At 47.1% G+C, this 25,296-nt stretch overlaps 1 long non-coding RNA gene and 1 pseudogene across 1 annotated transcript in view; one reads left to right on the top strand and one right to left on the bottom strand.

The window, feature by feature from the left end:
* Positions 1-25,296, bottom strand: part of LOC139033050 (uncharacterized) — a 34,236-nt gene that overhangs the window by 5,784 nt on the left and 3,156 nt on the right. The gene's annotated exons all lie outside the window — the stretch shown is intronic.
* Positions 18,810-20,092, top strand: LOC110139250 (transcription factor Ovo-like 2 pseudogene; annotated as a pseudogene).

Raw genomic sequence — 25,296 nt, 5'->3', positions numbered from 1 at the left:
ATCCAATCATCTCATCCTCTGTTGCCCTCTTCTCCTTTTGCCTGCAATCTTTCCCAGCACTGGGGTCTTTTCCAATGAGTCGGTTCTTCCCATCAGGTAGCCAAAGTATTGGAGCTTCACCTTCAGCATTAGTCCTTCCAATGAAATTACTACTATTTTAAGCAAAAAAAAAAAGAAAAAAGAAAATACAGAGATGTAGAAGGCAAGGCATGCAGGAAGAGGTCAGGGGTTCCATGCCATTTCCCAGCGCCTCCACATGGCCACCAGCCCGGAGGCTCTCTGAACCCGGTACTTTGGGGGTTTTTATGGTGGCGTCATCACATCAGCATGATCAATCATTAACTCCATTTACAGGCCATCTCCTCTCTCTGGAGAATGGGGGGAGGGGGCGGGGAATGGGGCTGAGAATTCCAAACTCCTAATCATGGCTTGGCCCCTGTGGTGACAGGCTGCCATCCATGAGCCATCCATATGCCCTGCCAGAGTCACCTCATTATAATGAAAGGCACTTCTGTCACCCAGGAAATTCCAGAGTGTTTAGGAACTCTGTGCAGGGAACGAGGGTTAAAGACCAAATATTAGCACAAAAATTACTCATAGTAGGAAGTGACAAGGGTTTCAGGAGCTCTGTGCTGGGAACCTGGGGGGCAGAGCCCAATGTAGATATACACACATATATATTTTCTATTATCTCATGGTGTATAAGTTTATCTTCTGGTGGCATGTTTATCTGTCATTATTATCAGAGTAATTCTAGCATCGTTAGAACTGTTGCTTCCCCTTCCATTTTTTTGGAAGAGTATGATAAGAATTGGAAGAATTGATCTTATTCCATAAATGACTCAGAACTCACCAGTGAAGCCATCTGGTCTTGGACTTCTCTGTTGGAAAGTTTATTATTATTAATGGCCGCACCTCAAGGAATGTGGGATCCTAGTTCCCCAGCCAGGGCTCAGACTTGTGTCCCCTGCATTGGAATCTGGGAGTCTTAACCCCCGGACCACCAGGGAAGTCCCAGAAGGTTTTTGACTTTTGATTCCATCTCCTTATTTGTTATGGATCTATCTACTCCTGTATTCTTGCCTGGAGAATTCCATGGACAGAGGAGCCTGGAGGGCTATAGTCCGTGGGATCACAAAGAGTCGGACCTGACTGAGGGACTAACATTTCCACTTTCCAGATTTTCTGTTTCTTCCCTTTTAAAGAAAATATTTTATTTTTTATTTATCCTGGCTGTGCTGGGTCTTTGCTGCTATGCACAGGCTTGCTCTAGTTGCGGTAAGTAGGGGCTATTCTCTTGAGAAACAAGAGCTCAGTAGTCGTGGCTCTTGGGCCTAGTTGCTCCGAGAGATGTGGGATCTTCCTGGACCAGGGATTGAACTGGTGTACCCTGCATCGCAAGGCGGATTCTTAACCACTAGACCACCAGGGACACCCTCCATTTCTTCTTGAGTCAGTTTAGGTAATTTGGTGTCCTTAGGAATTTGTCCATCTCATCTAGGTTATTAATTTGGCATACAATTTTTCATAATATTCTCTTACCGTTTTTTTCTTTATATTTTCTTTATTTATTTTGGCTGTGCCGAGTGGCATGGCATATGGGATCTTAGTTCCCTGACCCAGGGATTGGAACCCATGTACCCTGCATTGGAAGCACTATGTACCCTGCATTGGAGTGTTAACTACTGGACCAGCAGGGAAGTCCCTTATCTTTTTTATTTCTTTTGAATCAGTAGTTATGCCCCACTTTTATTTATGATTTTAGTTTTCTGAGTCTTCCCTCTCTTTTCTTTGTCAACCTAGCTAAAAGTTTGTTGATATTGTTAATCTTTTAAAGAAGCACTTTTTGGTTTCATTAATTCCTGTGATTCTGTTATTTCTTTATTCTCTACTTAATTTGTCTCTGTTCTAATCTTTATTATTTCCTTCCTTCTACGAGCTTTTCTTCTTTTTCTACTTCCTCAAAGTATAAATTTAGGTTATTGATTTGAGTTTTTTTCTTTTTCAATGTAGTCATTTAAAGTTGTCAGTTTCCCTATGAGCACTGACTTTGCTGCACCCCATAACTCTTAGTATGTTTGTAATTGATCAGGACTCTATGGGGCTTCCCGGGACAGAACCCCCGCCTTCCCCACGCCCTCACCACGCCTGCAAGGCAGATTAGGAAAACATTAGCCTCCTAATCCTTCCTCAAATTCCAAAGAATAAATTTAATCAGAGATGTGAGAAAAGGCAGAAAGAAGGAAAAATAGCCAAGCAAGACAAAATAATAATAGTTTAGCCATTAAACAAGTCAAGGATCTTTAGTTCCATCTCAAGGGCTATAAATAATATTCTGAGTCACGTCCTCTGAGCGGGTTTTTAGATACTGAAACTTCTACCAGGAGGAAGAAGTTCCTTATGATGTCCCCGAGTGCACAGACCTCAGAACAGTGGGAACAAGGTCGATGGTGTTGACTCCTGATCACCTCCCCACCAGCCACGAGCAGATCACAAGCCCACAATCCCTTTCCCTCACCTTGTCCTTGAAAACCTTTCACTGAAAGCTCTCAGGGAGCTCTGGTGTTTTGAATACTAGCTTGGTATACTGCAGTGAATGCTACATTTTCCTTCACTATAACCAGGTGTCAACAGATTGACTTCACCCCGTGAGGGTGAGTGGACCCAAGTTGGGTTCTTTAGCATGTGGTGTTTTTGTTTTCATTCATCCTTAAGTATTTTCCAATTTCTTTCATGATTTCTTCTTTAATACACTGTCTTTTGAATAGTATGTGGTTTCATATCCACATGTTTGTGAACATGCCACCTTTCCTTCTGTTACTGACTTCTAGTTTTATTCCATTGCTGTTGGCAATGATTTCAGCCTTTTAAAAATTACTGAGTACACCTGCAACATATAATATTTTAGATCAACTATACTTCAATAAAAATAAAATTTAAAATGCCCAAAAATGTATTGAGAGTTGCTTTTTTTGCTGAATAACTGGAGCACGTTCTAGATGCATTTGATAGGGATATGTGTGTGCTGTTGAAGGAGTGTTCTTTCTGTAGATGTCCATTTGGGCTAGTTAGAGTGTTGTTCAACCCTCATATCTTTAATCTTCTGTCCAGATGTTCTATCCATTATTCAAAGTAGGGCATTGAAGTCTCCAACTATTATCATAAAACTATTTACTTCTCCCCTCAATTCTTAAATTGAGTAACAGCTTTGAGTTGCTATTTAGGATAACTTTCAACCAGCCAGACTCCTTTTAGTATTTCTTGCATTGAAGATATAATGGTAACAAACTCCCTCAATTTTTGCATACCCGAGAATGTCTTGATTTCTCCCTTTATTTCTTTCTTTCTTATTTTTTTGGCCATGCCACACGGCTTGCAGAATATTAGTTTCCTGACTAGGAATTGAACCCAGACCCTGGCAGTGAAAGCACCAAGTCTTAACCACTGGACGACAAGGGAATTCCCTCTCCCTTGTTTTTGAGAAACAGTTTTGCTGGATATAGAATTCTTGATCAACAGTTTTTCTTTCAGTAGTTTGCATATGTCATTTCATTGCCTTCTGGACTCTAGGGTTTCTTATAAGAAATTGGTTTTGATCTTACAGAGGATCACTTGTACTCAATAAGTAGCTTTCTTTTGCTACTTTCAAAGTTCATTTTTCTCTTTGGCTTTCAACAGTTTGATTACAATGTGTCTCAGTGTGGGTCTGTTTGTGTATATTCTACTGGGAGTTCATTGAGCCTCTGAGATGTGTAGATTTGTTGCTGTTGTTTAGTCAATAAGTTGTGTCCAACTCGTCTGTGACCTCATGGACTGCAGCCCGCCAGGCTCCTCTTTCCCAGGCAAGAGTACTGGAGTCGGTTGCCACTTCCTTCTCCAGGGGATCTTTCCAACCCAGAGACTGAGCCTGCTCTCTTGCATCTCCTGCACTGGCAGGATTCTTTACCACTGAGCCACCAGGGAAGCTCACTAGGGTGGTTTTGTATCTTTCGTCAAATCTGGGAAGTTTGAGCTGTTGTTTCTTCAGATATTCTCTCTGACCTTCCCCTCTCTCCTCTCTCCGGAACGCCCGTACCGTATATGTCAGTCCTCTTGATGGTGCCCACAGGTCTTTCAGACTCAGTTCACCTTTCCGCATTCTTTTTCTTTCTGCTCTTCAACTGATCATTGATCTTCAACTCGACCATTTCAATCAGATTTGCTGATTCTGTCTTCCATCTGCTCAAATCTTCCATTGACTGCCTCTAGTGAATTTTTCATTTCAGTCTTTGTACTTTTCAGATTCAGAATTTCTGTTTGGTTTCTTTTCATAATTTGTATCTCTTTATTGATGACCTCAGTATTGAACATCTGGTGATGTCCATGTGTGGAGTTCATCTCTTGTGTTGTTGGAAGAGGGTGTTTGCTGTGACCATTGCGCTCTCTTGACAAAACTCTGTTAGCCTTTGCCCTGCTTCATTTGTTACTCCAAGGCCAAACTTGCCTGTTACTCCAGGTATCTCTTGACTTGCTACTTTTGCATTCCAATTCCCTATGATGAAAAGGATATCTTTTGTGTGTGTGTGTGTGTGTGTGTGTTAGTTCTAGAAGGTCTTGTTGGTCTTCATAGAACTGTTGAACTTCAACTTCTTTGGCATTAGTGGGGCAAGACCTGGAGCTGAGATCATGAGCTCCTTGTTGGAAAACTCAGGCTTAAATTGAAGAAAGTGGGAGAAAACCACTAGGACATTCAGGTAAGACCTAAATCAAATCCCTGTGATTATACAGTGGAGGTGATGAATCAAGAGATAAGATCTGGTAGACCAGAGTACCTGAAGACCTATGAATGGAGGTTCATAATATTGTACAAGAGGCAGTGACCAAAACCATCCCAAAGAATTGCAAGAAGGCAAAGTGGTTGTCTGAAGAGATCTTACAAATAGCTGAGAAAAGAAGAGAAGCAAAAAGCAAAGGAGAAAGGGAAAGATGTACCCACCCAACTAAATGCAGAGATCCAGAGAATAGCAAGGAGAGATTAAAAAAAAAAAAGCCTTCTTAATTGAACAAAGCGAAGAAATGGAGGAAAACAGTAAAATAGGAAAGACTAGAGATTTCTTCAAGAAAATCAAGGGAATATTTCTTGCAAAGATGGGCACAATAAAGGACAAAAATGGCAAGGACCTAACAGAAGCTGAAAAGATTAAGAAGAGGTGACAAGAATACACAGAAGAACAATATAAAAAAAAGATCTTAAAAACCCAGATAGCTGAGAACAGCATCGAAACATGTATATCATCTAGGGTGAAACAGATCACCAGCCTAGGTTGGGTGCATGAGACAAGTGCTCGGGCCTGGTGCACTGGGAAGACCCAGAGGGATCGGGTGGAGACGGAGGTGGGAGGGGGGACTGGGATGGGGAATACATGTAAATCCATGGCTAATTCATTTCAATGTATGACAAAAACCACTGCAATGATGTAAAGTAATTAGCCTCCAACTAATAAAAATAAATGGAGAAAAAAAAAACCAGATAACTATGTGATATGGTCACACACCTGGAGCTAGACATTCTGGAGTGAAAGTCAAGTGGACCTTAGAAAGCATCACTATGAACAAAGCTAGTGGAGGTGATGGAATTCCTGATGAGCTATTTAAAATCCTAAAAGATGGTACTGTCAAAGTGCTGCACTCAATATGTCAGCAAATTTGGAAGATTCAGCAATGGCCACTGGACTAGAAAAGGTCAGTTTTCATTTCAATCCCAAAGAAACGCAATGCAACTACCATACAATTGCACTCATTTCACATGCTAGCAAGATAATGCTCAAAATCCTTCCAGCTATGCTTCAATAATACAAGAGCCAAGAACTTCCAGATGTTCAAGCTGGATTTTGAAAAGGCAGAGGAACCAGAGATCAAATTGCCAACATCCACTGGATCATAGAAAATGCAAGGGGATTCCAGAAAAACATCTACTTCTGTTTCATTGACTATGCTAAAGCTTTTGACTGTGTGGATCACAACAGACTGTGGAAAATTCTTAAAGAGATGGGAATACCAGCCCACCTTGCCTGTCTCCTGATAAACCTGTATGCAGGTCAAGAAGCAACAGTTAAAACTGGACATGGAACAGCAGACTGGTTCAAAATTGGAAAAAGAGTACATCAAGGCTATATATTGTCACCCTGTTTATTTAACTTATATGCAAAGTACATCATGCAATATGCTGGGCTAGATGAATCACAAGATTCAATTTAAGATTGCCAGGAAAAATATCAACAACCTTAAATATGCACATGATATCACTCTAATGGCAGAAAGTGAAGAGGAACTAAAGAGTCTCTTGATGAGGGTGAAAGAGGAGAGTGAAAAAGCTGGCTTGAAACTCAACATTAAAACACAAAGATCATGCCATCCAGTCCTATCACTTCATGGCAAATAGAGGAAAAGTGGAAACAGTGACAGACTTTATTTTCTTGGACTCCAAAATCACTGCAGATGGTGACTGCAGCCATGAAATTAAAAGACGCTTGCTCCTTGGAAGAAAAGCCATGACAAATCTAGGCAGTATATTAAAAAGCAGAGACATCATTTTGCCATCGAATGTCCGTATAGTCAAAGCTATGGTTTTTCAAGCAGTGATGTAGCAATGTGAGAATTGGACCATAAAGAAGACTGAGCACCAAAGAACTGATGCTTTCAAACTGTGGTGCCAGAGAAGACTTTGAAAAGGACAGCAAGGTGATCAAAAAAGTCAATCCTAAAGGAAATCAATCCTGAATACTCACTGGAAGAACTGATGCTGAAGCTGAAACTCCAATACTTTGGCCACCTGATGCAAAATGTGATCTCTTCATTGGAAAAAGACCCTGATGTTTGGAAAGATTGAGGGCAGGAGGAGAAAGAGGAGGCAGAGGATGAGATGGTTGGATGGTATCATTGACTCAATAGACATGAATTTTAGCAAACTCTAGGAGAGAGTGAAGGACAGAGAAGCCTGGTTTGCTGCTGTGCATGGGGGTGCAAAGAGTCAGACACGCCTTCATGACAACAATTGATAATCTCATTTTGTTCGTACACTATTTAGGCTGCACTGGGTCTTCGTTGCTGCACGGGACTTCCTCTAGTTGTACTGCGCAGGCTTCTCATTGTGGTGGCTTCTCCTGTTACAGAGCGTGGGCTCTAGAAGCATGGGCTCAGAAGTTGCAGTGCTCAGACTCAGTTACCCTGTGGCAAGTGGAATCATCCCAGTGTGTATGTTTAGTCGCTCAGACATGTCCGGCTCTGTGTGACCCCATGGACTGCAGCACACCAGGCCTCCCTGTCCTTCACCAACACCCAGAGCTTGCTCAAACTCATGCCCATTGAGCCGGTGATGCCATCCAACCATCTCATCCTCTGTCGTCCCCTTCTCCTCCTGCCTTCAATCTTTCCCGGCATCAGGGTCTTTTCCAGTGAGTTAGTTGTTTGCAACAAGTGGCCAAAGTATTGGAGTTTCAGCTTCAGCATCAGTCCTTCCAATGAATATTCAGTGTTGATTTCCTTTAGGATTGACTGGTTTGATCTCCCTCCTTGCTGTCCAAGGGACTCTCAAGAGTCTCCTCCAACACCACATTTCAAAAACATCAATTCTTTGGCACTCAGCTTTCTTTATGGTCCAACTCTCACATCCACACATGACTACTGGAAAAGTCATAACTTTGACTACACGGATATTTGTCAGCAAAGTGCTATCTCTGCTTTTTAATATGCTGTCTAGGTTGGTCATAGCTTTTCTTTCAGGAGCAAGCATCTTTTAATTTCATGACTGCAGTTACCATCTGCATTGATTCTGGAACCCAAGAAAACAGTCACTGTTTCCATTGTTTCCCCAACTATTTGCCATGAAGTAATGGGACTGGCTGCCATGATCTTTGTTTTTTGAATATTGAGTTTTTAAGCCAGCTTTTCCATGTTACTCTTTAACCTTTTATCAAGAGGCTCTTTAGTTCCTCTTTGCTTTCTGCCATAAGGGTGGTGTCAGCTGCATTTCTGAGGTTGCTGATATTTCTCCTAGCAATCTTGACTCCATCTTGTACTTCAACTAGCCCAGCATTTCTCATGATATACACTGCATATGAGTTGAATAAGCAGAGTAACAATATACAGCCTTTGATGTACTCCTTTCCCAATTTTGAACCAGTCTGCTCTTTCATGTCTGGTTCTAACTGTTGCTTCTTGACCTGCATATAGGTTTCGCAGGAGGTAGGTAAGGTGGTCTGGTATTCCCATCTCTTCGCTGCACCGTTTTGCTGATAAAGATGTAAATACATTTACCATATGTATGTATGTATGTATGTATGTATGTATGTGTACATATATATGTATATATGTAGGCTTCCCAGGTGGCGCTAGTGATAAAGAATCCACCTGCCAATGCAGGAGACATAAGAAACTCAGGTTCAAACCCTGGGTTGGGAAAATCTCCGGGAGGAGGGCATGGCAATCCACTCCAGTTTTCTTGCCTGGAAATTCTGTGGACAGAGGAGCCTGGTGGGCTACAGTCCATAGAGTTGCAAAAAGTCAGATGAGACTGAAGCAATGTAACACACACATATACACACATAGATACATACATATGCATATACTCATATGTACACGAGAATTCCCAGATGGCTCAGTGATACGGAACCCATCTGCCAGTGCTGGATCTCAGAAGACATGGGTTCCATCTCCGGGTCGGGAAGATGCCCTGGAGAAGGAAATGGCAACCCACTCCCATATTCTTGCCAGGAGAATTCCATGGACAGGAGAGCCTGGAGGGCTACAGTTCATGGGGTCACAAAAAAGTCAGACATGACTAAGCAACAGAGCATGCAGGTGTGTATATATATACATGTATATGGGGATGATCAAATCCCAATTTTAGACAAGGGCTTGATGAGTGGTAGGGGTGTACAGTGGCTTCAACAGTCTTGGGAATGTTTTTTCATCAGGGCACCAGGTACATGCGTATTTGTTATTTTATTATTGATACCTTTCTGTATGCCTGGAATATTTCATAATGAAAAATAAAACTAACAAGAGAAGGCTTGGTGATTTCTCAACAAGTTAAACATAAAATTACTACACAACCCAGCAATTCCATGCTTTGGTACATTCCCAAGAGAACTGAAGACAGGTGTTCAAACAGAAACTTGTACACGCATGCTGATCCCGGTGTTACAGAACTGGGTCCATTTGCCTGGCACACAGCAAGCCAAATGCTGAAATTCTCAAGTTTGCAGCAGAGAAAAAATTTATTCACCAGGCAGTCAAGCGAGGAGACGGAAGGACAAGGTGAGGGGGCTGGGATATTTACAGGATAAGCAGCGTGGTCTTGGGCATGGGGAAAGGTTTGGAAGTAGGAGAAAAGGTGACGTAATTGGTGTTCTGCACAGGTGTATATGGGTTACATGCTTCCGCATGTTCAAACGTGGAGATACTTAGCATGACCTGAGGGTGGACTTTTCTGACCCTCTGACGTCAAAAGGTCATTCATCCAATACCTACACGGGCCCAGTTTTAGGGTCAGTGGGCCCCATCAGCCTTAGTTGGACAAGCACTGCCTCCAAGTTCCTGTAAAACAACTGGGCTACGTGACACTGAGGAAGCTAGGCAGTCAAAGAGAGGAAGAAAAGAATGAAAGGGGAAAAAAGAACTGAAGCAAGCTTAATCAGTGAAGCAGTTTACAGCCAGAGGGGTTTCAGCAAGCTGTTCCCCTCTGTGTTGCTTGGCAGACAAACTCGAGAGTCCCTGCTTTTCATCTGCTTCTCTTATCTCTCTGGTGTCTAAGGCCGGTTCTGTGGTTCCCAAGGGCTGGGGGAGCATCATGTGGAGTGACAACTAATGGGGACATGGTTTCCTTTTTGTGCTGATGGAAAGGTTCTGGAAATAGATAATGGTGATGGTAACACCACACTGAGAAGGTACTAAATGCCACTAAGGTGCATATGTTAAAATGATACACTTCATGGTGTGTGTATTTTGTGTGTGTGTGGTCAGTCACTCAGTTATGTTGGACCCTGTGGGGTCCATGGACTGTGGGGTCCACCAGACTTCTCTGTCATGGAATTTTCCTGGCAAGAATACTGGAGTGAGTTTCCATTTCTTACTTTAGAGGATCTTCCTGATCCAGGGATTGAACCCTTATCTCTTGCATCTCCTGCATTGGCAGGCAGGTTCTTTACCACTGGGAAGCCCCTGTGTGTATTTTACCACAATTAAAAATTTTTTTAAAGACAAGGTCCTATTGAAATTTCCCTGGAGGTCCAGTGGTTAAGACTTGGTGCTTCCACCGTTCAGCTCAGTTGCTCAGTCGTGTCCAACTCTTTGTGACCCCATGAAACACAGCACGCCAGGCCTCCCTGTCCGTCACCAACTCCCGGAGTCCACCCAAACCCATGTCCATTGCGTCAGTGATGCCATCCAACCATCTCATCCTCTGTTATCCCCTTCTCCTCCCACCTTCAATCTTTCCCAGCATCAGGGTCTTTTCAAATGAATCAGCTCTTAGCATCAGGTGGCAGAGTATTGGAGTTTCAGCTTCAACATCAGTCCTTCCAATGAACACCCAGGACTGATTTCCTTTAGGATGGACTGGTTGGATCTTCTTGCAGTCCACGGGACTCTCAAGAGTCTTCTCTAACACCACAGTTCAAAAGCATCAATTCTTCAGCGCTCAGCTTTCTTTATAGTCCAACTCTCACATCCATATATGACTACTGGAAAAACCATAGCCTTGACTAGATGGACATTTGCTGGCAAAGTAACGTCTCTGCTATCTAGGTTGGTCATAACTTTCCTTCCAAGGAGCAAGCATCTTTTTAATGTCATGGCTGCAATCACCATCTGCAGTGATTTTGGAGCCCCAAAAATAAAGTCAGCCACTGTTTCCACTGTTTCCCTGTCTATTTGCCATGAAGTGATGCCATGATCTTAGTTTTCTGAATGTTGAGCTTCCACTGTAGGGGACATGAATTCAATCCCTGGTCCAGGAACTAAAATCCCACCTACCTTACAATGCAGCCAAAACAAAAACAAAAACAAAAACCAAGGTCATATTGTATAGCATAGAGAATGATATTCAATGTTAATGTCAATAGTGATAGTGATAGTGAAGTCGCTCAGTCGTGTCCGACTCTTTGCGACCCCGTGGTCTGTAGCCCACCAGGCTCCTCCATCCATGGGATTCTCCAGGCAAAAATACTGGAGTGGGTGCCATTTCCTTCTCCAATTCATATCAATAATGTAATTAAAAAATTCTTTTCATTATGGTTCATTATTGATATTACTATAAGAATTAATATAATTACTAATTAATATATCAATAATACACTGCTTATTAACTATGACTTTGTTCACGTGACCCTGGCCATCAATTGGGCACTTTTGGGGGTGCATTCACATACTCAACAGATTTTTTTAAACTTACCTTGACTATGAAGAGCTTAAAAAACCAACCTCTCCAGGTGAGGAAAACTACTTTTGAAAAGCAAAAGATTACAGGATGTGAAGTGCTTGCTTGCCCAGGTCACAGAGCCAAGGAGAAGTCAAACTGGGGTTTGAACCAGGCCTGCTTGCTGTGAATGGCCTCTTGGGCCTGGATCAACTTTCAAGTTCCTTTGCCAGCCTGGTGCTTGGCGTTGCCTGTCTGACCTCAGGGCCTTTGAACATGCTGTGTTCCCCTCCAGGATCACCCTTTCCTCTCCTTCTCCCATGTCTAGAGCCTTTCTTTTGCTGCTTGAAAGGAGTCCAGGCACATAATAGAGGTGAAAGAAATATTTGTGGAATGAACAAATGAAGGAGTGAATGGATAAATGAGCAGATGTGTTCCTTTAAAACACCTCCCCAGCAAGCACAAGGAGAAAGACCTGTGGATCCTCACAGCTGCGACCAGTCCAGGGCTCAGGACGTTGAAGGGCGAGTGGCACAGAGAGGCCACGCCACCTGCTCAAGGTCACCCGGCCAGGGACCGGCAGAATCAGGATTCAGACCTGGATCTCACTTCCCGCAGCTGCGTTCCTCCCACAGTGCCCAGGTACTGCAAGCCTAGTTCATGCCTGACATCACCAGTGATTCAGTCCTGTCTGAAGGCAGCAGAAGATGCCTCTTCAGCATAAGGATTCTTTTGAAAAACTGCAGATACTGGAGAAGCTCCGAAAACTGAGTAGAAGTTATGCTTTTGTAAGAGCCATTTCCATCTATAAAGGAAATCTCCATCTGTAGGTGTGGGTCGCTTTGTGTACCTGGAGGAGAGGCATGGTTCTAAATGACTGGAGAAACTTCTGCACAGAGAAAGCATGAATTAGAACCTGACGGTCCAGGGGTTAGGACTCCACGTTTTCACTGCAGGGGGCCCAGGCTCAGTCCCTGGTTGGGGAACTGAGATCCTGCAAGTTGCACAATGCAGTAAAAAAAAAAAAAAAAAAAAATTAGATTCAACGCACACACACAAAATGAAAAAAAAAAAACTGCAGAACAAATCCTTGTTTACTCTGCTTTTCCTGGTCACTTCCCAGAATTGGCCCCAATAGCCCCCACCAACACCCTTTTTTTAAAAAGAAAGAAAAAAGGTGGTTTTGTTTTGATAAAAGTCACATAAAACATACTATTTTAACCATATTTAACCATACAGCTCAGCGGCACTAAATACATTCACATTGTTGTCCAACTCTCACCATCATCCGTCGCCCGAAATTTTTACTTTCTTAACTGAAACTCTGTTCCCGTTAAGCACTAACTCCCCTTCTCCACCCGCCGGTCCCTGGCATCCACCAATGTACTTTCTGACTCTATGAATTTGAGTATTCTAGGTACTTCCCACAAGTGGAATCAACCCCAAGGTGGCACAGTGGTAAGGAATTTGCCTGCAAATAGGAGACGCAAGAGACTCGGGTTCCATCCCTGGGTCAGGAAGATTCCCTGGAGGAGGAAATGCCCACCCACTCCAGTATTCTTGCATGGAGAATCTCATGGACAGAGGAGCCTGGTGGGCTACAGTCCCTGGGGTCGAAGAGAGATGAACACGACTGAACACACACATATCCCTATATATTGGAATGCATCTTCAAGGTTAACTTAATATATGTCCTGCAAACAGATCATACCTGTTGAGGTAGTCCAAGCGCAGGTTGGAGAAGAATTTCCAGACACAGAGCATTTCAGAAGGGAGTGAGTTTATGAAGAACAAGGAACGGAGATAAAGTGGGCACTGCGGGTGCAGTGCCGACCTCCTGACCAGGGACAGTCAACAATTTTCATGGGTTAACAGCCAATTTTTATAGCCTCAAGACAGAAAATCCCTGCCAGACGGCTGGCATTAGATGATTGGTCGGGGCACTATAGGGTGTTTGCTAGAGTGGCCGTCTTCACTTAACTGGGAATCAGGAAGCTTGTTAGTGATTGTCAGGGACTTTTGACAACAGTTACAAAGGGGTTCAGTCAGCTTCAAAGGTGACTTTGGTTCTGGGCTCCGCTTCTGAGGCCTGGGTGCAAGGCCTCACACCTGTGGCCTTGGGGCAGGACTCAACAATACCTTCTTACGTTTTTTCCCCCTGTGCTATACTATAGGTTCTCCTTAGTTATCTATTTTATATATGGTAGCCAACATCCTTCTTTTGTCTTTAGGTCAAAACTCTATAGAGAGTCCCTGGGACTGCAAGGAGATCAAACCAGTCAATCCTAAAGGAAATCAGTCCTGACTGATTGGAAGGACTGATGCTGAAACTGAAACTCCAATACCTAGGCCACCTGATGCGAAGAACTGACACATTGGAAAAGACCCTGATGCTGGGAAAGATTGAAGGCAGGAGGAGAAGGGGACGACAGGGGATGAGATGGTTGGATGGCATCACCCACTCGATGGACATGAGTTTGAGCAAGCTCTGGGAGTTGGTGATGGACAGGGAAGCCTGGTGTGCTGCAGTCCATGGGGTCACAAAGAGTCAGACACGACCGAATGACTGAACCGAACTGAAAGATGGTATTTAAGGGAGTGGCTTAGGCACTCTGGGGGAGCTTTACTCATTTCCCTCTGAAGTACACATGCCAAACTTCTGTGTGTTTCTCTCTTGCCAGTCTATTTTTATTACGGGGGGTCTCAGCCAGTAACTCGGAAGGGAGGAGGGTAAATTCATCTCCGTCCCCACCCCCACAGCACATGTTCATCCCTGAGGGCAGCCGTATTCCCTGTTTTAAAGGCTCCAGTAAGCTGACTGCCTGGGGCTCCAAGCCCAGCTTCACTGACTTCTGGCCTTGGCACAACCGCCTCTCTGGCCTCAATCTGTCACCCTTGAGATGAAGACACTGCATCCACCTTATCAGGTCTTAACAAGAATTGTGTCTTACCTGCTGGATTGAGCCCCCCAAAAGAGTTCCCTTACCAAGTTTATGGTTAATTCATCTGTCCCAAACTTTATTCCCTTTCTTGTCCCGTGTGACCTCAATCTTGTGCTAACTGAACACTGATCAACCAGTCAGATGATTACAAATGCTGATGCCGATAACAGCATTAATGTACCAAAATGATTTTTGGAGATAATATCGCTAATGTACAAACTCAGGTTGTTTCTCCGGGGCAACATGAACTCACAGATCCTGGAGGCATGGAGCACCTGGCCGGAAAATCGTAAACCAGAGACATCTGATGCTTGGAACTATGATTAAGAAATGTCATAGCGGAACTTCCCTAGTGATACAGTGGATAAGAATCTGCCTGCCAACGCAGGGGACACGGGTTTGATCCCTGGTCCAGGAAGATTCCACATGCCTCGAAGCAACTAAACCCGTACACTATAACTACTGCGTTCGCAAGCTGTGGCTACTGAAGCCTGCTTGCCTAGAGTCTGTGCTCTACCACAAGAGGGTCGCTCCCGCTCTCTGCACCTAGAGAAAGCCCGGGCACAGCCACAAAGGCCCAGGGCAACCAGAAAAAAAATGACACAAATGGGGGCCTCCCAGGTGGCACAGGGGTCAAGAATCCACCTGCCAATGCAGGAGACATGCGAGACGCAGGTTTGATTCCTGAGTTGGCAGGATCACTGGCATAGGAACGGGTAACCCACTCCAGTACTCTTGCTTGGAAAATTCCATGGACAGAGGAGCCTGGCAGGATACAGTCCATGGGGTGGCAAAGAGTCCAACACAGGTGAGCGACTGAGCACACAAAAATCAATGAATAATAAAAGAAAGGAAGATATGTCATAGCGGGACTTCCCTGGCGGCCCAGTGGTTGAGAAACCACCTTCCGATGCAGAAGATGTGGATTCGATGCCTGATGAGGGAACTCAGATCCCACACACAGCAGGGCAGCCAAGCCCCCGCACCGCAGCTAAAGAGAAACCCACACTCATCAACAAAGAAAAGATCTAAAATTTTTAAAAAGTCACAACAATGCCACAAGATGATTAATTTCAGCCTCTTTGTTCTCCCCCTTAAAAACAAAACAAAACAAAACTCCTAACTCAAGGTCCAAGGTGCAGGGGTTTGGAGGCTTGTCTTCCCTTCCCTTGCTCGGCGCCCTGCAATAAATGTAGTACTTCCCTTCAATACCACCATGTTGCGTGGAGAGTGAACTGACCTGAGCGCACTCTGGCAACAGTAGGCGTTAGAAAACTTTTCACCTGGTGTTTCTTTCTTTGCTCCACACTCTGCTGGTGTGGTGTCCCCACACCATCACCACTCACTATTGCGATGTCTCTCAGGGGATTCGTGGCTCTTCTCTGCACCACACCTATTTGAAGATCCATACCTAACCTCAGTCCCTGTGAGTGTGACCTTATCTGAGAAAAAAAAAAAAAAAAGTCTTTGCAGATGTAGTTACATTAAAGATCTTGAAATGAGGTTGTTTTGTTCTGGACTTATACTGGGCCCTGAATATACTGACAGAATGTCCTTAGAAAAGAGGAGAGATAAGGACTTTCCCAGTGGTCCAGTGGCTAAGACTCCGAACTCAGGGTGCAGGGGGTGCAGATCCATCACTGCTCCAGCAAGTAGCTTCCAAATGCTGAAACTAAGAGTTCACATACCAAATCTAAAGACCTGGCATGGCCACATAAGTAAATACATGTCTTTTAAAAAAGAATACAAGGGACTTCCCTGGTGGTGCTGTGGGCAAGAGTCCGCCTGCCGATGCAGGGGACATGGGGTCACCCCGGGTTCAGGAGAATCCAAGCAGAGGAACAGCCGAGCCCACGTCACATACTACGAAGCCCGCATGCTGCAGCTGCTGAAGTCCACACATCTGGAGCCTGTGCTCTGCAACGAGAGAAGCCTCCGAAGTCCGTTGCCACAACGAAAAGTAGCCCCCACTCGCCGCAACCAGAGAAAGCCTTTGAAGACCCAGCACAACCAAAAATAAAAATAGGTAAATAAAAATAGATAAATAAAGTTACTTTAAAAAGAAAAGGGGAAAGATGGAGGAGAAGGGAAGGCCATGGGAAATCAGAGGCAGAAACTGAAGTGATGGAGCCACCAGCCAAGAAATGCCTGGAGCCCCGGAAGCTGAAAGAGACAAGGAAGCTTCCTCTCCTAGAGCCTCTGGAGGGAGCGCAGCCCTGCTGACACCTTAGTTTCAAAGTTCTGGCCTCCAGAACTGTGAGAGAATAAAGTCCTGTTGCTTCTAAGCCACGCAGTTTATAGCGACTTGTTATGGCAGCCACAGGGCACTAACAGTGACCGAAGGACGTGGTCCTTGAGAAAGCCCTGGGCCGGCAGGACACAGAGCCAGACTCGGATACCCTGGCTCTGTATGGTCAGGATGGAGCCAGATGGAGGCCCCTTAGCCTGAGGGACCCAGGGCAGAGAACACGGAAGACTTATGGGAAGACGGGCATCAACGCTGGGGCTGAAGAGATAAAGAGGAGTTTGCCAGTGGGGGGCCATTCTTTGTAAGCAAACTTGACCAGGCTTGTCTGAACCCAACTCTGGCTGAAGCTGAGATATTACTGATTGGCCAACTACCCAAAATAGTGGGCTGTTAGTTCTAAAACATTGGGATTACACTGCAACCAATCTAACCAGCGCTACCCTGTAAGGGGGTAACACAGAGAAGCAGCTTGCACTGAGAAACCAAGGTTTGGAGAGGAACTGAGGTTCCCAAATCCACTTGGCATTTCAAGGACTAAGCCAGGATGTGAACCCAGGCTGCCCGTGGGCTACCCTTGATGTCACATACACGTGTTGACCTGGAGGTATGTTTACAGTGGTTCGCCGGTGATTATCCTTGCCTGTTGAACTCAGAGATTTTTAAATAACCTGCTTTTTCACCTCTTCCAGATTTCGTGTCGTGACCCTGTTTGCCTCATGAGACATCATGAGATCATTACATCATGAGAAACAAACAATCGGGTTTGGGTTGTTTCTTGTGTGGGGAGTCTGTTTGATGAAGGTGTCTATGGCCAACAGTAGGTAGAGGGGAAAATTCTAGGCAGTTGGGAGCTAAGCCAAGTGGAGGGAGCAGCATGACTGGTCACTGTGCCCTGTTTATACCGCTGCCCTGGCCTGGCCTCCGGAACCCACGGAAGCTGTGAGTGAAGATTACGGTGCTCATCACTGGCTGGCTGCCTGCAGTCTGCCCCACCGCTCCTCCCAGCTTGGCCAAGGGACAGGCTGTGAGGTCATCGGCTAAAGATGCTGTGAAGGGGAGCCAAACTGGCCTGGTTGCCAGCATTCCAGAATTTGACAAAGTGGAAACACCAGGGAGCTAATGTTCCCTCTTCCTGTCCTGGGGGACCACCCATGGGTTGTGTCCCCTTGAGAATTTCCAGTAATAAAGGAAACTAATTACTATCCTGCTCGTAAAGTGACAGACACCCACTCATGAGTCATGAGCTCCACTCCTGGACATGTCCAGTGGAATACTATACAGCAAGGAAAAAGAATGAGCCACACGACAGATGAAGAACACAGCCGTTCACAGACATGGTATTGAGTGAAAGTCACCAGACAGAAGGGAGGACGTACTGGCTGGTTCTGTTCATATCAAGTTAGAAAATGGGAAAACTCACCCAGGGTAACAGAGGTGGGCACAGTTGTTATAGGAGGTAGGGAGAGTGGTGAAGCTGGGAATGTTCGGGAGAAACTCATTTTGGGAAATGGTTATGTGAACTGTCATCAGGCTGAACAGTTAGGTTAGTCGTTTTTTCTTTCCATAGCTTATATATTGTTAAATGTTTAAAAATAAAAGGCATACGGGAGCTTCCGTGGTGGCCCAGTGGCTAAGGCTCCATGCCGACAGAGCAGGGGGCCTGGGTTCAATCCTTGGTCAGGGGACTAACACCTGGCACAGTGCAGTAAATAAAAATACTGAAAAATAAGTAATAATAAAAGACAGAGGGCTATAGAAAACATTCTGGTCATGCCTCAGAAAGTTAAACATAGAATGACTATATGAGCCAGCAATTCCATTTCTGGGTACAACCTCATGAGAACTAGAAACAGATCCTCAAATCTTCACATGTGGATGCTCAAGGAAGCACTACTCAACAGCAGTTCAAAAGGTGGAAACAGCCCAAACGACCATCAGTGGATGAACTGATGGACAAAGCATGGTGTCTTCACACCTTGGAATATTATTCAGTCATAAAAAGGAACAAAGCACAGATAGACGACCCAACGGAGATGAACCGTGAAAACACGCTGAGTGAAAGAAGCCGGATTCAAAAGGTCACATGCAGGTCTCACCCGCGATTTCAGGCAGAGGTGTCGCGGAGCCGGGAGGCTGGGAGTCTCCCGGCGTGCGGGGGAGAGGCCCAGCCGCGCGGCGGCGGTGGGGGGCGGAGGGAGGGGGCAGGCGGGGCGGGAAGGTGGGCTCCGGCCGCGGGGAGCCGGGGACCAAGCCGCCGCCGCCGCCGCCTTTAGCGGGGAGCAACCGGGACTAGGGGCCCGCAGTCCGGGGAGAGGGCCCCCACGATGCCCAAAGTCTTCCTGGTGAAGAGGAGGAGCCCGGGGGTCTCGGTCCGCAGCTGGGATGAGCTCCCGGACGAGGAGAGAGCAGACACCTACATCCCAGTGGGCCTGGGCCGTCTGCTCCACGATCCCCCCGAGGACTGCCGCAGCGACGGCGGCAGTAGCACCGGCGGCGGCAGCAGCAGCGCGGGGGAGCCCGGAGGCGCAGAGAGCAGCTCGTCCCCGCGCGGCCCGGAGCGCGAAACCCCAGAGCCTGGCGACGGCGAGGGCCCTGATGGACACCTGGCGGCGAAGCAGCGCCCGGTCGCCAGGTCGAAAATCAAGTTCACCACAGGACCTGCAGCGATGCGGCCCTGCATACCTGCGACCTGTGCGGCAAGGCCTTCCGTCTGCAGCGCATGCTCAACCGGCACCTCAAGTGCCACAGCCAGGTGAAGAGGCACCTGTGCAGCTTCTGTGGCAAGGGCTTCAACGACACCTTCGACCTCAAGCGGCATGTGCGCACGCACACAGGCATTCGCCCCTACAAGTGTGATGTCTGCCACAAAGCCTTCACCCAGCGCTGCTCCTTGGAGTCCCACCTGAAGAAGATCCATGGGGTGCAGCAGCAGTATGCCTATAAGCAGCGCCGGGATAAGCTGTACGTCTGTGAGGACTGCGGCTACACGGGCCCCACCCAGGAGGACCTGTACCTGCACGTGAATGGTGCCCACCCGGGCAGCGCGTTCCTCAAAAAGACATCCAAGAAACTTGCAGCTCTCTTGCAAAACAAGCTGACGTCCTCGCTCCAGGGAAACGCCAACCTGAGCGAGGAGGAAGAGAAGTAGGAGAGGGGTGTGGATGCCAACTCTGCCACATGTCCATGGATTCCTGGTCTTGCAGGTTCCCTGCCCCACGTGCTATTCCAGAGTCCAAGTGGTCTGTTCATCTCTGTCCTTGGGGCCTCATTGGGGGCTCCATGCCAACACTGTCGATAACAGTGGCATCAGGCCCCTGTCACCTGGGCCCTCAGGAACGCTATCACACTAATGGAAGCTAGTGGAGGGCTGTGATCACCGTCTGGGTCTAGTTTTCGTTTTTTGTTTTGTTTTTAGGATTTTCACACATGGAGGCAGGGGTGTTCTGAGAGAAACACCCTTGGAGAGATTGATATGGTGCCTTGAAATAAAAGTACTTCCACTTGAAATGCTAAAAAAAAAAAAAAAAAAAAAAGGTCACATGCAGTGTGATTCCATTTATCTGTGTATATTGTGACTTATGGGCTTCCTTGGTGAATCAGCTGGTAAAGAATTCGCCTGCAATGCGGGAGACCCCGGTTAGATTCCTGGGTCAGGAAGACCCCCTGGAGGAGGGCATGGCAATGCGCTCCAGTATTCTTGCCTGGAGAATCCCACGGACAGAGGAGCCTGGTGGGCTACAGTCCCTGGGGTCACCGAGTCGGACACCCCTGAGCCGCCAAGCACAGCACAGCATGATGTGATTTATGATATCTGTGGTCTACCCCACTTCTGGCACTGAACTCCTAAAACCCTTGGTGTTTTCTGTGATGAGACAAAGGTGTCTTTTGGCACAGAGTTGACTTTGGGAAAACACCCAAGGGTGGGGGTTGGTTGCTGAGAGCACCAACCATGTGATCAGAGGGTTGGGACATTCAGCTCCACCCCCTCCTGCCAGTTTCAGGGATGGGAGAGGGGCTAGAGATAGATTTCAGTCACCAACAACCAATGACTTAATCAGCTGTGCCTGTGGAATGAAGCCTCCATACAGCCCCAGAAGATGGGCTTTGGGGAGTTTCTGGGTTGATGAACTTATAGAGGTCCTGGGAGAGCAGTGCGCTGGGGGAGGGCACAGAAACCCACGCCCTTCCTGCCTACCTTGGTCTATGCAGCTCTCCCATCTGCCGGGTGATCCATTTCCTTTAATATCCTCTGTAATAAACCTGTGGTCTGGTGAGTAAATGGGTTTCTTGAGTTCACCTGTACTTCATTTGATCAGAAGTACAGGTGACAATTTGGACTCCTGGCGGGCATCTGAAGACAGGTGGTGATGGAGGGCAGTCTGTGGGACTGAGCCCGTAAGCTGTGGGGTCCGATGTTGTCTCTGGGTTGTCGCTGTTCAGTCACCAAGTCGTGTCCAACCCTTTGGCCACCCCATGGACTGCAGCCCGCCAGACTCCTCTGTCCATGGGATTCCCAGGCAAGAATACTGGAGTGGGTAGCCATTCCCTTCTTGAGGGGATCTTCCTGACCCAGAGATCAAACCCAGCTCTCCCACATTGCAGGCAGATTCTTTACAGTCTGAGCCACCAGGAAACCCTAATTGAGTTGAATTAGAAGGCACCCAGCTGGCATCAGAGAACTGTTCATGTGGGAAAAGAATATTTAATGTGAAATGTCCAGAACAGGCAAATCCATAGAGACAGAAAGCTCTATAGATAGAAAGACAGATGTCTTTCTATAGCTCTACAGATAGAAAGAAAGGGGTTGCCGGGGGCTAGGGGAGGGAGGATGGGGAGTGACTGCTAACAGGGGTGGGGTCTCCTCTTACAGTGACGGGAATCTTTCAGAACTACAGGGTGGCGGTAGTACACCACTGTGAATGTACTAAAAGTCACTCAATTGTCCATTTTAAAAGGTGAATTTCCTGTTAATTTTCTGGGGAGGCGCATACCTGGGAGGCATGACAAGTCCTGTGAAAATTCCCCAGAAGAGGTAGGGAGGGGAGCAGAGATGACTTCCCCAAAATTCCTCCCAGGCCTGCAAGCTCTGGGTTCCCAGGGAACCCAGGCATTCTGACAAGCCTCAGATGAAGTCTTGACCTGTGTGGACTTGGATGAAGTCATGGCCTGTGTGGACACATGCGCGATCCCACAGTGGACTTGTCCCTGACATACCCACTTCCTTCCCCCAGAGCCTTGGTTTCCTTATCCCTAGAAAGGGGTTAAGTTGTATGGGAAGAAGACTGGTCCAGTCTCCTAAACAGCTGCAGTCACATGGATGTGATGGTGACGTGAGCAGACAGATGTCTTACGGAGCACGTGCTGAGTGCCCGGGGCATCACGGGGAGAGCCTCAACCCTCCCCCCACCGCCCCCTGCCATGGTGCAATCCCACTGCACGCAATCCGAGGTGAAGACCAAATAGAGCCTGAGGTTTGGTGGGGCTTGCACAGCTGTAGGTGGGGAGGGCCTGGATGTTGTTCCTCCAGTGACAGCCTTGCTGTGCCCCCGCCTTGTAGCTGTAACCTGCACATGCCCCATCACACTTTACATGCTCCCACAGTCTGCCTCCCAAGCTGCCCGTTCTCTGTGAAGCCCGGAAGCTGGATGCAGGCGCAGGGATGGATGCCTGGGGCCAGTTCTGAGCAGCAGAGCACGGACCGGGTACCACTCGGGAAAGGATGCTCCTGGGGCACCCTCCACCCCTCCATCCTCTGGCGGCTGAACCTGATACCAGCCTTCCCTGACCCAGGTGCCAGCACCCCAATTCTCTGCCACTTCCTCTTCAGTCTCAGCCAAAGGATTAGGGTCCAAAGTAGCTTCATCTGACTTATTTACAAAACAGAAACAGACTCACAGGCACTTCCCTTGTGGTCTACTGGTTGAGACTCTGCACTTCCAATACAGGGGGCCAGGGTTCAATCCCCAGCTGGGGAACTAAGATCCCACATGCCTAAGATGTCACGTTATGGCCATGGTGTGGCCAAAAAATAAAATAAAACATTTAAAAAAAAAGAAACAGACTCACAGACTTAGGGGGCTTGGGATCGATGTGTACACACTGCTATATTTAAAATGGATAAATTATCACAACTTTGCTAAGTGGCTATACTCTAATACAAAATAAAAAGTTTTGTCTTAAAGTTTTTAAATAAAATGGGTAACCAACAAGATCCTACCCTATAGCACAGGGAACTCTGAACAATGTTATGTGGCAGCCTGGATGGGAGGGGAGTTAGGGGGAGAATGGATACATGTAATATGTATGGCTGAGTCCCTTTGTTGTCTGCCTATCACGACATTGTGAATCTGCTGTGCCCTAATACAAAACAGAAAGTTAAAAACAAAAAACCACAGGAGCTTCATCCCTAAGCCTTCAAGACTCTCTCAGTCTGGAGCAGACAGCAAAGCACACACACACCCAGTGCTGTGGGGTCAGGGCTGGGCTGGAGAAAGGGACGGGGTTGGAAGCACACTGCTGAGCCTGGAAAAGTTATGAGAGGTGGGAGGGGCTTTTTGAGTAGGGTTTTGAGGAATGGATAGGAGTTCCCCAGCTGAGGATGAGTAACTGCAAAAATAGCCAGTCTATTAAGTACCAGCCATGTGCCTGACCCTGTCCTTTATACCACATTTGATCTTCTCTCAAGTGAAAGTCTCAATCTCTATTTTCCAGGTGAAGAAACAGAGGTGTGATAGAGAAGTATTACTTACTCCAGGTTATCCTTTCTGGTTCTTTCTGGTCATTTTCCCTCTGCTTCCTGTTTTTTTTTTTTTAAACATCTTCAGGCTTTGATCCTAACCAGAGGGAAGAGAGGGGGAATCCCATGGGTGAAGAAAGCCACCTCTTAAACTTCTGTTATGGAACTTAGTGAAGTTAAGTTGCTCAGTCGTGTCCGACTCTTTGCGACCCCATGGACTGTAGCCTACCAGGCTCTTCCCTCCATGGGATTCTCCAGGCAAGAATACTGGAGTGGGTTGCCATTTCCTTCTCCAGGGGATCTTCCTGACTCAGGGATCGAACCCAGGTCTCCTACATTGCAGGCAGATGCTTTAACCTCTGAGCCACCAGGAAGTTAGCAGAGTGTAAAGTTGACTTTTTATTTTGTTTTTTGACAAAATCATTCTTTCCCCAAGCCCATCTGGAATGATGCTCTCAGTTAATGGAGGAAGATACTGGGGCTCTGAGTGGTGCCTCAGCTTCCCCAGGAGCACATCCCTGGTACCAGGCCCAACTTGGACCTCTTGAGTATTTATTCTTCACACAAGGGCAAGCAGAAGACACCGGGCGGGCCAGAGTGGATACGCTCAGACCATGCAGGAAGTCCAAAGGTGTCAGTTCTGGCTCAGAGCACGCCAAGCACAGACATGCCTGGGCTTATCACCAACCTGCTCTCTGATGCTGCTGATGCTCTTGGGGTGATAGCTGGGGTGCACCCAACACTGGCTGAGGAGGGCCTTCTGGCTTTCCCAGGACCCTCAGAAGTGCCATCCAGTCCAGACACCCCCAGATTCCAGGAGCTGCAGAAATCCTACAAAGATCTGCTAACTAGGCTGCAAATGAAGGGGAACTCAAAAGACAAACCCAGACGTCAGGCTAAAGCCCAAGCGGAAGTGCTGAGATCCCCCTGGGAAGCCCCCGCATCTGACCAGTGGTTCTGTGTCATAGAGACCCAGAGCTGCTACTCAGCCTCAGTTTCCCCATCTGCAAACCCTGCAGGAACACCCCACTCATCTTTGGGACTGACAGGGGAATTAGCAGTTGCCTTTGTGGCCAGACAGGGTGGGACTTGGCCACTCTAGGATTGTGGTAACCCCTCCTCGGATCACAGATGGGGATACTGAGGCCCAGAAAGCCCTGTGACTCTCCTGAAGGGGCACAGTACCCAAAGAACACGAAGGCGGGCCCTCCAGGAGGGCGCACTTCCTAGCCCTCAGCTGTGGGGAGGAGGGAATTCAGGAGCAGGGATCTGGGTAAGCTTGTTGGGCGGGGGGCACAGAGCTTGCCCAGACTAGCTCTGGATTTGAAGCAATCCCGTGTCAAAGACCACTGAAGCTGCCAGCAGCAGGAGCCCTCACAATTTCCCCTAAATTCCTTGCATTCCAAGGAGCCTCCAGGGGGGTGGAAGGCGATATGGGCTACACCAGGATCTGGAAGGACTTCCTGTGTGTGTGTGTGTGTGTGTGTGTGTGTGCATGTGTGTGTGTGCGTGTGTGTGAGCGGCCTGGTGAGGGGAGGGGATGTCACACCTCAGAAAGTGCTTTCACCCTTCTCTAACCTCACCTGTGCTATGTGACTCCAAGCAAACCCCATCCTCTCTGAGTCTAGTGATGACTCTGAGGGCCCTAGACCCACAGCCCCACCCCACACTTATCTCCAAGATCCAGACCACTCTGGGAGAGGAGAGTGGTCCATGGATTCTGGAAACTAGTTGACCTGTGTGGTCTGCGTGCGTGCTAAGTCGCTTCAGTCGTGTCCGACTCTTTGTGACCCCATGGACTGTAGCCTGCTGGGCTCCCCCATCCATGGGATTCTCCAGGCAAGAATACTGGAGTGAGTTGCCATGCCCTCCTCCAAGGGATCTTCCCAGCTCAGGGATTGAACCCACGTCTCTTATGCCTCCTGGATTGGCAGTCACATTCTTTACCACTAGCGCCGCCTGAGAAGCCCAGGTG

Source organism: Odocoileus virginianus, chromosome 3, assembly GCF_023699985.2.
Source record: "Odocoileus virginianus isolate 20LAN1187 ecotype Illinois chromosome 3, Ovbor_1.2, whole genome shotgun sequence".
In the NCBI taxonomy this organism is placed as follows: Eukaryota; Metazoa; Chordata; class Mammalia; order Artiodactyla; family Cervidae; genus Odocoileus; species Odocoileus virginianus.
The sequence above is the reverse complement of the archived record's forward strand: the minus strand, read 5'-3'. Positions and strand labels throughout refer to the sequence as shown.